This window comes from Pinus tabuliformis, chromosome 7 (assembly GCF_031772625.1).
Source record: "Pinus tabuliformis cultivar Carrire ecotype Pingquan chromosome 7, CPIR1, whole genome shotgun sequence".
Taxonomy (NCBI): domain Eukaryota; kingdom Viridiplantae; phylum Streptophyta; class Pinopsida; order Pinales; family Pinaceae; genus Pinus; species Pinus tabuliformis.
The window spans coordinates 482664432-482678167 of NC_142293.1; the positions used below are offsets into that span (position 1 = coordinate 482664432).

The window sequence follows — 13736 nt, forward strand, 5'->3', positions numbered from 1 at the left end:
AACCTTGTTGCCAAGATTATTTTTGGGGTTGAGATGGCCAATTTTACCAAGGAAAGGGTGTGTTCCAATTACTTTGAGGTGGATATGCATAATCTTGAAACTGTGAATTAAGCTCTTGCATCACACTAGGTTGAATATGCTACCATGGTCCTCTTTGAGCCACATAACATAGTTGCATTGACAATTGACTCGCTACAATTTCCTCTTGGTAAACTTCCTTCAAAATTTGTAATGAGGTGCAATATTCAACATCATGTGATTCTGCATGGACAACATAAATATCAACATCTTCTTTTTCTTCATCTTTCATTCTTAACATTTCTACTTGTTTGGTTAGATTGCTAAGAATTTATGTTTTAAATTCATCAAACAAATTTCCAAGTTTAGCTTGACTTACTGATCTTGATGCTGATTTACTTACTCTTTCCCTTCCTCTTGATATGTGTTTGCATGTTTCACAAATTTCTTCAAATGATAATTGTTATACATCACCTCTACTCATGAGATCAAGGAGATCAATCCACTCATCCCTAATTGTTCTAAGTAAGAGGGTTTTTAGTGTGTTGAATCCTAGATGATGTATTTTTTCCCTCTTAACATTATACATGAACCTCTATATTAAATCCTCAAGGCTCTCATCTTGTTTTTTATTCATTCTAAATATTTCTTCTTTAATATCATGATCTTTATATTTTCCTAGAAATATATTTTACATATCATTCCATGATCTTATTGAATTAGTCCATAAACTCATGAACTATTTAAGAGACCTATCCTTCAATGTCACTGGAAACAATCTCAATTTTTTAGTTTTTAATAGATAACCATAATTGTTGGCTTGTTGGGGCTTGACCCAGGTTCGGAAGAGTTATTAGCCAAACAAATCCCGCACTACCGGCCCTTTCGGCAATAGTCTGTGGAGCACAGACTGAAGTCTCACCCGAGGTAGTAGGGGAGGGTGCTAGAACCAGGTTTCCGCACCCTTGGGATGTCTTGATGTGGTCTGGAGGGGTCACGAACCGTTCTGTGCCTCACGCCACTCTGTACTACTGTCGAGCTTTCGTGTAGATCCGCACAAATGCGCTTTCTTATTAATGAATTTATTACATATTTGATCTTCTTCTTACAATCTTTAAGAAAACATTTAACAATAAAACCCAGTGCGTGCTATCATAATTAAGAAAGGCAGTGCATAAATTCAGAACATAAGCAACAGATAGATTCGCAATAAAGCACATAATGTTTTATAACTTCTTATATTTATTTATCTTTTGTCAATACAACCAGATCTACCCTGCGCACTCAACTGCAGGGGTCCGCGCACACAGCTACAAAGCCTCTATCTATCTACCAACACCCTTGACTCAAACTTATAGATGTAGAGAGAATATTGCCTTCATAAACCCATACTATTCAAGATCAAAACCAAAAACTAATTTCCAACCACACAAAGCCTTGCTCTATTTATACATTTCCATGGTCCGCGGACCAAGGGCATGCCGACTCACTTTGTATTTTCTTACATTATTTTCGGGCGGACAACCCTTTGACTTGATTCATTACAATTCGTGCTTCGCACACCTCACGGAGCTTTTACCATACTTTTACCCAAAATTATGGGCTTTGAGCCCCAAAACCCTTACGTGGGCCCTCCGCTACCCAACAGGCCCCCAACACAATCATCGTGACTCATCCTGAGTCACTCGACTGGTGCAGCAATATTTGCACGGAGGTCATTCAGCAACTTTTGTGCTTCGCTTGCATCCGCAACAAAATTTTCCGCCATTTTCTGTATCCATTCTACGCGAGCCACTGATGCATCAATATCAGTTTCCACTGCTTGTCTGGGTTCATATACTGCTTGCATGTGTGCTAACTTTCCCTCGATGTTGGTGGAGACCGTGAATGCCTCATCAAGCCACGGCTGGATGCGTTCTTTAAGCATTGCTTCCTTCTGCCAAGCGGCGTCAACTTGTGCCTTGAGAACCTGGGCCTCCCTCATTTTGGCCAAGCGCTGCGTAATAGCAACCGTCTGCGTGGTCCCCCTGACATTATCATAGGCTTGTTGTAGCTCCCTTGCCTCTATTTCCAACCACTGTAAGGTTGGGTCTTCCTGTAGTGAAGTGAACGTAAAAGTGACTAATCCAAAAAGCTGGCGCACTCTTGCATGGCACATGCTATTGTTTCCCCCCCAGATTGAATGATGCCTCTTCGCTGCTCTGTGACCTCCGGTGGTGTAGAGGGTTGTGATTTCAGGTTCAGTTCGGTGATCTGCAAGTTGAGGGCCAACTAGATCCGCGTGGCTTCGTCCTTTGCTTCACAGAACCCACTGGCCAACTTGTGGATCCGTATGCCTACAGGTAACTCTGTCATGATCTCGAGCTCCAGGGCACAACAACATGCTTCCTACACAATTTTCTCCAACTGTTGATTCTGTGCTACTACTTCATCTCTTTGGAGGCTCAACTGCTCGATGTTAATTCGTTGCTCACTAAGTAGCTGTACCGCGCAACCTTCCCTTGCATGTTGCGCCATCCTGTAGTCGATATAAAACCTCTCGCGGAAGGGTAGCGAAGTTTATTCCAAGTCCTGAAATTTGGCCTACCATGGCTCGATCTTCCGCGTTATCTGCTGTCAATGCTCCGACTGAAAGTGTGATGGTATTAGCCATTTTGGACTACAGCAACTGCTTAGTTGCGGCCATACCCGTAGCTCCATGGGCAGCTATCACAGTCAGCTGTGGGACCCTTGTTTGAAGTTCCTGCAGCTGCGTCCTGAGCACCCCCAACACAGTATGTTGCTCTATCATGGCTTCATCGAGCGCCTCCCTAGTAGCCTCGCGCACTGTATCCCCAATGCCACCTAGGTCACCCTTAGTTAGTGTGATAGGATCCGCATCCAGCTTGGATGCCTTGGCCTTTTGTCTGCTCTGTTAGACGCAATCTTTTTAAGGGTGCACTAATGGTGCTAGGCTCCGCACCTTCCGTCACAGTACCCATTTTCGGCTCTATAGTTACATCCGCGCTGCTGTCATATTTTGTTGTAGCAGCCTCTCCTATTGTCTCCTTGTCAGCGGTGCACTGCTTCTCGGTACGCCCATACTTCCTCAGCAAGCTATTCATTTTGCTTCTGTTGTGCTAGGGATTTGGCAATAGAACCATTTGTTGGCTTGTTGGGGCCTAACCCAGGTTTGGAAGAGTTATTAGCCAAACAAATCCCACACTACCAGCCCTTTCGGCAACAGTCCGCAGAGCGTGGACTGAAGTCTCACCTAAAGTAGTAGGGGAGGGTGCTGGAACCAAGTTTCTGCACCCTTGGGATGTGTTGATGTGGTCTGGAGGGGTTTCAAACTGGTCTGTGGCCTCGCACCACTCTGTACTGGTGTCGAGCTTCCGCATAGATCCGCACAAATGTGCTTTCTTATTAATGAATTTATTACAGATCTAATCTTATTCTTATAGTCTTTAAGAAAACATTTAACAAGAAAACCCAATGCGCGCTATCATAATTAAGAAAGGCAGTGCATAAATTTATAACACAAGCAACTGATAGATTCGCAATAAAACACAAAATGTTTCATAACTTCTTATCTTTATTTATATTCTATCAATACAACCAGATCCGCCCTACGCACTCAGCTGCAAGAGTCCGTGCACACAGTTGCAGACTCTACCAGGCCTCTGCGCACACAACTGTAGAGACTCTATCTATCTACCAACACCCTTGACTCAGACTTACAAATGTATAGAGAATATTGCCTTCATAAACCCATACTATTCAAGATCAAAACCAAAAACTGACTTCTAACCATAGAGCCTTGCTCTATTTATAAATTTCCATGGTCTGCAGACCATGGGTAGGCCAACTCACTTTCTATTTTCTTACATTATTTTCTGGTGGGAAACCCTTTGACTTGACTCATTACAATTCGTGCTTCTTGTACCTCGCAGAGCTTTTACCATACTTTTACCCAAAATTTTGGGCTTTAAGCCCCAAAACCCTTACGCGGGCCCTCCGCTACCCAACAATAATATATACAAACAATTTAAAATTCAAAGAGAAAGGTTTATGGATCCTTTGACCTCATACCATGGAAGTTTGGAAGAAAAGATGGAGGGATGTTCTTCATATGCACACTAATCTCAATATCTTGAATGGGAAATCGGAGAGGATCTTCCTCATTGTCATCATCTCCATCAATTTCTTCTACATTATTTTCCATATCTTCTTCTTCTATCTACAAAAGTGGATGGTGATGTGGCTCTTACTGCACCACGTGATCAAATGGGGGGTGGGTTGGTGTTAGAATTTTTTTGTTTTTGTTTTTATGATTGAATGAAAACACTAATGCAATGAACTTTTCTATTTTGAAATGAAATATGCTTAATGCAAATTTTTTTTTTCAAAAAGTAAAAAGAAATGAATCAACTAGGGAATAAAACAATGCATACTTTGACACCTCCCTGGCAACGACACCAAAAAGTGATGAGCCTTGGTATTGCAACAAGAATGCTACAACTCCCAAGGCTACCAAATTTAATTATCAGCCCAGGGTTCGTAAAAACTTAAGAGGTATCGGCACTGTATGTGCAACATATAATGTGTCATTCTTTTGATGTCATGATGTGATGGAGTGAATGTAATAAAATCAGATCCTAAACTAATTGTAGAAAATGAAATGCTCGAAATGGAAACATTAACCTATTGCAAGAAAGAAAATACAAGGAAATAAACCTATTCTAATTGAATAAAGTAAATCTCATAAAGTAAATTTTAATCATTACATTTCAAATATTTTAGGTCCATTAACAGAGTTCATTGGATGTGGCAATCATCATTGTATTATCCATTTCATAAATCGTCCATTAGCCCAAATCGCTGAAAATTTTTGCATGGGTAAAGAGGCAAGTCCTAAGTGGTCTTTAATCTTACCTAATCATTGATTTAGAACCTAGAGGTATTTATTCAACCTTAAGGGACAATAACCAAGATTCTTGAGCGAATCTGGGCAAGTATATACATGTTGGAAGGTTGATATAGGAGATCCTGTAGTTATTATAGGAAACTATAATTCACCAAATGACCAAGAAAATAAAATCAAAATTGGATGGGACAAATTTTTTTATTGAATAGGATGTATTAGGTCTCCATTCCAAGTGGAATCACTCAAAAATACCTTTGTTAACCCATGCTAAAAAATAACAGAAAATTACTAGTCTAAAATCTAGAAATTTGAGAACTAATGAGCTAGTAAATCTATCAAATGCCTAACCTAATCAAGTGAAAATGAAATGGGGTAATTTTTTTTATTAACTAGAATGTTTTTTGGATGTAATGCAAGTGGAATCAACTCGATTGAATCTCGTTATCATGCTCTAAAAAATAGTAGAAATTTACTGTTATTTGCCACAAGGGACTTCCAGAAATCTAGATTTGGGAATAAGAAAACTAATTCAAGTAGCTCAATTATTACTATGGCCTTCCAAATATGTTCCATTGATGAAATTATTCTTGTGATATTACAAAATAACTTAATTCAACAATTTAACCCAATCCTATAACAAGAAATCATCAATACTAAATACATAAATAGAAAAAAACAAGAACGAGAGATGCATGTGAATAAGAAGTGAAAAGAAGAGAAGAAAATTACAAAAAAGGGCTCTGAGGCCCCTGGTATGGCTAGGCCAAAGGAAAATAAGAGTCCTATGAAGGATAGCAAGATTTAGAAGTTGAACATGGCACCAATCTTCATTATTTCCGTCAATACAATTACATCCTTGCAAGAAATGACAATGGAGCTGTAAAAATATGAGTTCTCTCCACAAGAAGACTAAGAAAAATCCACTCCTAGAGGAAAATTAGACTTGGTACTTATAAAAAATAATTAAGAATCACCCCCATGAAAGGAGGAATCTTTCCCAACAAAAATCCATTGATTAGTGGATCTTGTTCCCAATACTAGGAATTTGCATTGAATGGCAGGGAACACATTCCTAAATTTTCTCAATCATTGGAGCTCCAGAATGTGTGCCATAATTCCATAATATCTTTTTGATTTATTATTTAATATTGATTCTTGTTTATTAGGGAGTTGGTCCCTAGATTATCTCCTCATCTAAATCTCCATAATGTGCCCAATATTCTCATAATATTCCACCAAAATAATTAATATTAAGCACAAATATTCAATTATCCATAAACCTTCCTAATTAACATATTGAAGTTAAAAATACATTATCTAATGCAAAAATAGAGGTTTAATGTGCTGAAGGATGGTCACATGGGCCTTAATTATGTCTAATTTGGAGGCCCATCAGTCACCATGTGTCCTACCAGAGGAGAGAGAGGGGGGTCCAAACATGCCTTGGTTTTACAACAAAGTCCTTTGTTAATCCTGCTACACATCCCTCAGCGATCTTATCAATATCGGCAGCTCCATATATCATAACTTGAATTGTTAAGAAGTTCTAAGGTTCTGATGGCCTCAAATTTCTAGTATTTCGATAACCTCTAGCTTCTGATATCCTTATATCATGACCTCTAATATCATCTGCTTTGATGCTCCAATATTCCAATCTCAAAGGTCCCTATATCTAATATTCACTGACCTCAGATGTTTTGATGACCTTCAAGTTTTGATATCTTGATATTCTCTAACCTTCGAGGTTTTGATATTCCAAACTTCGATATATCTTGCTCTAATATGGCCTACTTAGGACTTCAAGAGCCTGACTTCGACAGACCATAACTTTTGATCTAGGAGGCCATTTTTAGATTTCCACGCACTGTTGGAAATATCTTTCAGAGCACTTCCCAATGGATAAGGTCTGATGTAGACTTTGATCTCATCTACTACCTCTGAGATGACTACAAAATCTCTACCACACTTTTCTCTTTGACACTTCTTCTTGTGTTTGGAATGTTGAACTCCCAACCACCATAGTCATCATTTTATGTCTTCTCCAGTAAGCTGGCTACTATGATAATTCTCTACAAAGCACTACAACAACCATGGTAGTCTAGTTGACATCAATGCCAACACTTTTTCCAATAGTTAGGCAATGCCATCTTCCCAACAGTTAGGAAATTCCAACTATCCAACAATCTCCCCCTTTGGCATGATTGTTGACATCAATGCCAACACACTAGCAGATATCTTCACTAGGCCACTGGCCATCCAGATAATGCCAATTTTCCAGAAATCTCCCCCTTTGGCATTGATGGCAACACTTCATCCTAATATTCACTTTGATGGCCAAACCTCATGTTTCTTACACACATCTTCTTGCATGAGCCACCAATGGCTTTATCTCCTCTACATGGGTCATCATAGCTCATGTAATAATTCTCTCCCCCTTTGACATCAATGGAAAAGGGCTACAAGCAGTTTCTTCTCCCCCATGCAATCATTGGTTGTCAATGACCAAGGATCTAACTGTTGATGTGAATTATGCTCTATAGACATATCTTCAAGGACCCATCACTACTGCTACTCCAAAAATTGGGCATATGTGATATGCTCCCCCTGAACATATATTGCCTATGGTTTGAATGCCTTCAATTTTGGACACCTTATGGTTGCTAGCTGAGTACTGTCTCCACTAATGCATCTTTTTTACCAATTAAAATAAATTGATACCAATTAAACTGCTCATGGTATTTATGTTGTTGCAAATACCAATTAAAGATGATTCATTTATGCTTACACTTCACTATTTTTCCTTCTTCCGAGACTGTTCTCATTTCATTTGAGCATCTCCACTTCTCCCCTTGAGATCATACTTCAACACTAGGGATTGCTACTCAACTAATAAGAATTGAACTGGAAAAAGAAATGATACAAATTGGATACACTACCAAGCAAACTCCAATACTTCTTTCTCAAAAAGAAACTTCCAAATACACAAAAAGGTTTCTCCACCTGAACCCAACACTACCAATTGACATAGTGATACCAATTGAGGGTTAAGGGACAAAAAATATTTCACCAATTGTGCTTTATGAAGACAAGACCTCTAAGAATAATCAAACTCACAACTTAAATGAAGTAAGGGTATTTCATCCAAGATGCAAACCTTTCATTTGCTCAGCAATCTTCCTTTCTGAGGCTGACAATTGTTGCTTGTCACTACTTTATCAAACCAGCTCTCCCTGAGCTAATGATCTCTAATCTCTTGCAACTAATTTCTTGCATCTGCGTGGGGACTAATCTTGTGGACCTAATTTCACTGTGGGCCTCTTGTCATTCCACAATTCTACTACAACACCATCTTCTTCTTCCCACAACATAATATATTGTTGTGTACTCTCCCTGAAATCATGTTGATTTCACTCCTCCTCTACTTTTCAATGTTGATATATTCAAAATAAAACAATTAATTCTTGTAATCAGCAAGACAACATGACCATACCTTCATCAATCAGATGCACCTTTATTTTCATTCTTTTCTCTTCCTGCATCCAACTCACTAGGCTTCCCTTGAGGCCATTCTCTTCCTTCACTGAAGAGAAATAGATAATTTACTCCCCCTGAGCAGATCATCATTTTTATTCTTCCATACCTTCAATGGTTGAGTCCTAAAAGAAGCTTTACTCTCCAGCTTCTTCTTTTCCCATGTTTGGGCTTTCTCTTGGCTGCACATGGATAGTGGAACCTTCTCTTTCAACTCCTCTTTCTTCACTCAAATTATATTGTTGCTTTTCTTCCTTACAAGGGGATCTACTACAAGATAATGAGGACCATTCTTTTTATTTCTTCCTCCTCTTTCCAGCTTTCTCTTTTGATGTTGATAACTGAAGACAAACTTGTATTCATTTTCTCTTTTCTTCCTTTTTGCCTTCAAATCTTGAGCTACTAGATTTGCATGTGTATGCTGAGGAGCATGCCATTTCTTCTCATTTTTGTATATGGCTCTCTTGTGCCCCAAATTTCCATAGTTTTAGCTTTAAACATGGCCTAAGAATTGTTGGCATTATGATTCAAGTGTTGTCCTTGATGGCAACTCACTCAGAGGTTGGTACAGGTGCTCAGAGACTGGTACAGGTGATGGCAACTTAACTAGTGGACAGATCTCAGTACAGCAGGACAAGAAAGAGATATACGCAAGTTCAGCAAGGAGAATCAGCGTGTACACGCAGGTTGGATTCAGTAAAAGCGCGTACATGTGAAAACGTACCTTTGGTCAGTGGCAGTTAGTCCTTGGAAGTTGTGCCTATGGTTTTGGACCATGGTGTCTCGACGGACGTGTCGATCCCTAGTTTCGAGGTTGATGGTATTGTGTTACTATGGTTTTGGCTCTTGGTATTGAGCAAGGCCTAAGGCTATATAAGGAGAAGATCACTAGGCCAAAGGGAGCAAGGGTGAGTGATGAAGATCTGAGAAAGTGTGTGATCCAAGTGCTGGTTATGGGTTGGTGATCTGAACCAAGGTTTCACCCATGTGGAGGATGATGAATGATGGAACGAGATCTCAAGGCTTGGAATGATTATCTTCATATGGTTTGACTCTGGATAGACTAGATCTACTGACGCATGTTTATTATTATGATCTGGGTATGTTTTGATGTCTGATATAGCTGCAGAGTTTTAAGGTTGAATTTATAGATCTGTACGCGAGTTGGTTTTGGTAAAAGAGTGTATACACGCAGGTTGGGTTCATCCAAGTAGCGTATACAATGTGAAGTATGATATTTGAATATGGAGCTGGATCTGGTTGTTGCTATGATTGTCTGGTTATTGTTGATAGGGTTACAGTGATTCAGAATTGGGTGTTTCAGTGATTAATGATGCAGGTTGTACTACAATGATGATTGTCTTATGGATCCAGTATGAAAATGTATGAAACGTGGTCCCGGGTAGCTCGTAGGCCGACACCTACGTACTGGTAAACATATCAGCCAGTACAAGAGCCAGGGGGTTGTAGCTCCCTTCCACTAGCAGCTGGAAAACGAGTAAAGAAGCATTCTGTAGGTAGGCACCTACGTACTAGTAAATGGATCGGCTAGTACAAGAGCTAAGAGGGTTGTAGCCCTCTGCAGGTTGTAGCCTGCGTGCTGGTAAAGGACTGCACCAGTACATTGCAAAAGAAGTTCTCATTAAAGAAGAAAGAGACAAATTGCAGCAGGTGGTTTTCACCCACATTGGGTTTCCACCTTATATCATGGTGTTCATGTGTGTGGCTTTTGTGTGATGATCTGTTCTGTTATACTGCACCTGTTTACTGTTAATATGCTTAATAATGTTCTGATGCATTTACTGAAGATAAGATTAACAGAATCATAAGATCTCTGGATATACGCTAGTTGCATTAGACACAGTCGCGTGTACATGCGGGCTCACTTAACTGAAGTCGCACATATGTTTCTGAGTATGAAATTGAAAAGTTTTATCTGATCTAATAATACTGATTCACCCCCCCTCTCAGTATTATTTCCAACAATTGGTATCAGAGCAGGTCCTTCAGAGAAGCTTGATCGCTTGAAGGAGATTCGTAGAACAATGGGGAAGAAAGCACGTCAGAAGAAGAAGACAGCTCAAAGGAACAATGACAACCTGTTGCTGAGTGGAAGCAAGTATTCAGATCCTGAAGCACCTCAGATTGAAGATGGACAAGCAAATGAAGCATCAGATCAAATCATAGATGAACAAGATCTACCTAGCAAAAGGGAGAATGCCCTCAAGGAAGAAATCATTAGATTAGAAGATCAGTTAGAATGTGCCTCCAGAATTCGAGAAATGCTGCTAGCACTGAATAAAGAGCAAGAAAATGAGATCCTCAAACTAAGGCATCAGTTGGATGAAGGAAGGAAAGCTGAAGAGACCTTGGTGAAGCAATGTCTTGAAAAGGAAGAACAACATCAAGTTGAGGTAAATATCCTGAAAGGTAAAATAGAAGAAAAGGATAAGCTTTTCGATTTCAAGATAGTACTAAAGTCTTGGATGATATTCTTCATAGTCAAAGATCTCCTGCTATCAAGACTGGTCTTGGTTTTCGTGGATATGTTGAAGGTGAATCTAGTTCACAAGGTGAGGCAAGAAACTCTAATGAGAAATCTGAAATGCCCAACAAGGAACAACCAAGGAAAGAAATTCCTCAAGGAAGATTCTTTACTCCTAACTATGGACGTGATAGACGATTATTTCCTCCACTGAATAATGTTGAATGTTATGTATGTCATAATCTTGGACATGTTGCAGCCATATGTAGAAGAAGAAGGTTTCAAGACCATCATGCAGAAAGATCATCACATTCGAGGTACTTTAATGGATATTGTTTTTCTTGCAATATGCTTGGCCACAAAGCTGCTGATTGCTATAGGAGGAATATAAAACATGTAAGATGCTATGCATGTAACAAGTTTGGACATAAAGCAAGAGATTGCAGGAACAAAGCTCATGATAAGAAGAAATCATCAACATGCTTGAAGATATGGAAGAAAAAGGAAGTTCAGTCAGAAAAATATGGCACAGCACAGGGTACTCAGCACAGCACAGACATAACAAACTCAGGGGGAGCTGAAGGTGTAAAACTTCAGTGTTCTAATTCTCATACGCAAGTTTCATGAAGGAAAGCCGCGTATATACACGAGTTACAGGCTGCAAAGTCGCGTATATGGAGAAAGGGCAGCAGAACAGACCCAGGTTCAGTCATGGTTGGCTCAGGCTCAGGGGGAGCAGAACAGACTCAGGAAATGGTTCAGACATGGTTGGCTTACACTCAGGGGGAGAATATTCTTCAAAATAATGCATTGTTGGCATTATGGTTAGAAGGTGTTGATAAAGTCTATGAAGCTAAATGATACATCTTACTGTTTAGGAATGGTATTGCAGGCTGATGCTTATGGTACAGATCATGATGCTGTTGGTGGCTTTCATAAGTCTTGGTCTAGATATTTCATCACTATGTCATGTATCTCTTTTATGATGTCAAGGTCATGTAACGGCCTATGTTGGTTTCCCCACTATGCCTGGGATGAATGATGAAATGTTCATGTATTATCATGTATCTTCACATGGTTAGGTGGATGAGTCAATATTGGTATATCCCCACTAGGTTGGGTGATGAATGTATGTTGAGTCTTTTGGTGATAGGAAGGTCTTCTATGATGTATAAGTCTTTGTTCTTCTTGAAGAACATCTTTTGCAGATCTTGCCTACAGTCAAGGGGAGCATGAACAGCACAATTCAGCAAGAGCAGGATGGATAGATTGGTACACTTTGGCATACACAAAGGGGGAGCACATTTGGAGATTTCAGCATGTACTCAGGGGGAGTATGGACAGCAGTATGGACAGCAGAAGGTATACCAAAGAAGAGAATATCTTGGTCCACCCTTTGCCCTTGATGTCAAAGGGGGAGAGTGACTTGGTGTGGTGGTTGCCATCAAGTCCAAAGGGGGAGATTGTTGGCATTATGATTCAAGTGTTGTCCTTGATGGCAACTCACTCAGAGGTTGGTACAGGTGCTCAGAGACTAGTACAGGTGATGGCAACTTAACTAGTGGACAGATCTCAGTACAGCAGGACAAGAAAGAGATATACGCAGGTTCAGCAAGGAGAATCAGCGTGTACACGCAGGTTGGATTCAGTAAAAGCGCGTACATGTGAAAACGTACCTTTGGTCAGTGGCAGTTAGTCCTTGGAAGTTGTGCCTATGGTTTTGGACCATGGTGTCTCGACGGACGTGTCGATCCCTAGTTTCGAGGTTGATGGTATTGTGTTACTATGGTTTTGGCTCTTGGTATTGAGCAAGGCCTAAGGCTATATAAGGAGAAGATCACTAGGCCAAAGGGAGCAAGGGTGAGTGATGAAGATCTGAGAAAGTGTGTGATCCAAGTGCTGGTTATGGGTTGGTGATCTGAACCAAGGTTTCACCCATGTGGAGGATGATGAATGATGGAACGAGATCTCAAGGCTTGGAATGATTATCTTCATATGGTTTGACTCTGGATAGACTAGATCTACTGACGCATGTTTATTATTATGATCTGGGTATGTTTTGATGTCTGATATAGCTGCAGAGTTTTAAGGTTGAATTTATAGATCTGTACGCGAGTTGGTTTTGGTAAAAGAGCGTATACACGCAGGTTGGGTTCATCCAAGTAGCGTATACAATGTGAAGTATGATATTTGAATATGGAGCTGGATCTGGTTGTTGCTATGATTGTCTGGTTATTGTTGATAGGGTTACAGTGATTCAGAATTGGGTGTTTCAGTGATTAATGATGCAGGTTGTACTACAATGATGATTGTCTTATGGATCCAGTATGAAAATGTATGAAACGTGGTCCCGGGTAGCTCGTAGGCCGACACCTACGTACTGGTAAACATATCAGCCAGTACAAGAGCCAGGGGGTTGTAGCTCCCTTCCACTAGCAGCTGGAAAACGAGTAAAGAAGCATTCTGTAGGTAGGCACCTACGTACTAGTAAATGGATCGGCTAGTACAAGAGCTAAGAGGGTTGTAGCCCTCTGCAGGTTGTAGCCTGCGTGCTGGTAAAGGACTGCACCAGTACATTGTAAAAGAAGTTCTCATTAAAGAAGAAAGAGACAAATTGCAGCAGGTGGTTTTCACCCACATTGGGTTTCCACCTTATATCATGGTGTTCATGTGTGTGGCTTTTGTGTGATGATCTGTTCTGTTATACTGCACCTGTTTACTGTTAATATGCTTAATAATGTTCTGATGCATTTACTAAAGATAAGATTAACTGAATCATAAGATCTCTGGATATAC

The 13736-nt window shown here is 40.0% G+C and overlaps 1 pseudogene; it reads right to left on the reverse strand.

Moving 5' to 3' along the window:
- Positions 1-2677: 2677 nt before the first annotated feature.
- Positions 2678-13736, reverse strand: part of LOC149248108 (serine/threonine-protein phosphatase 7 pseudogene) — a 78035-nt pseudogene continuing 66976 nt past the window's right edge.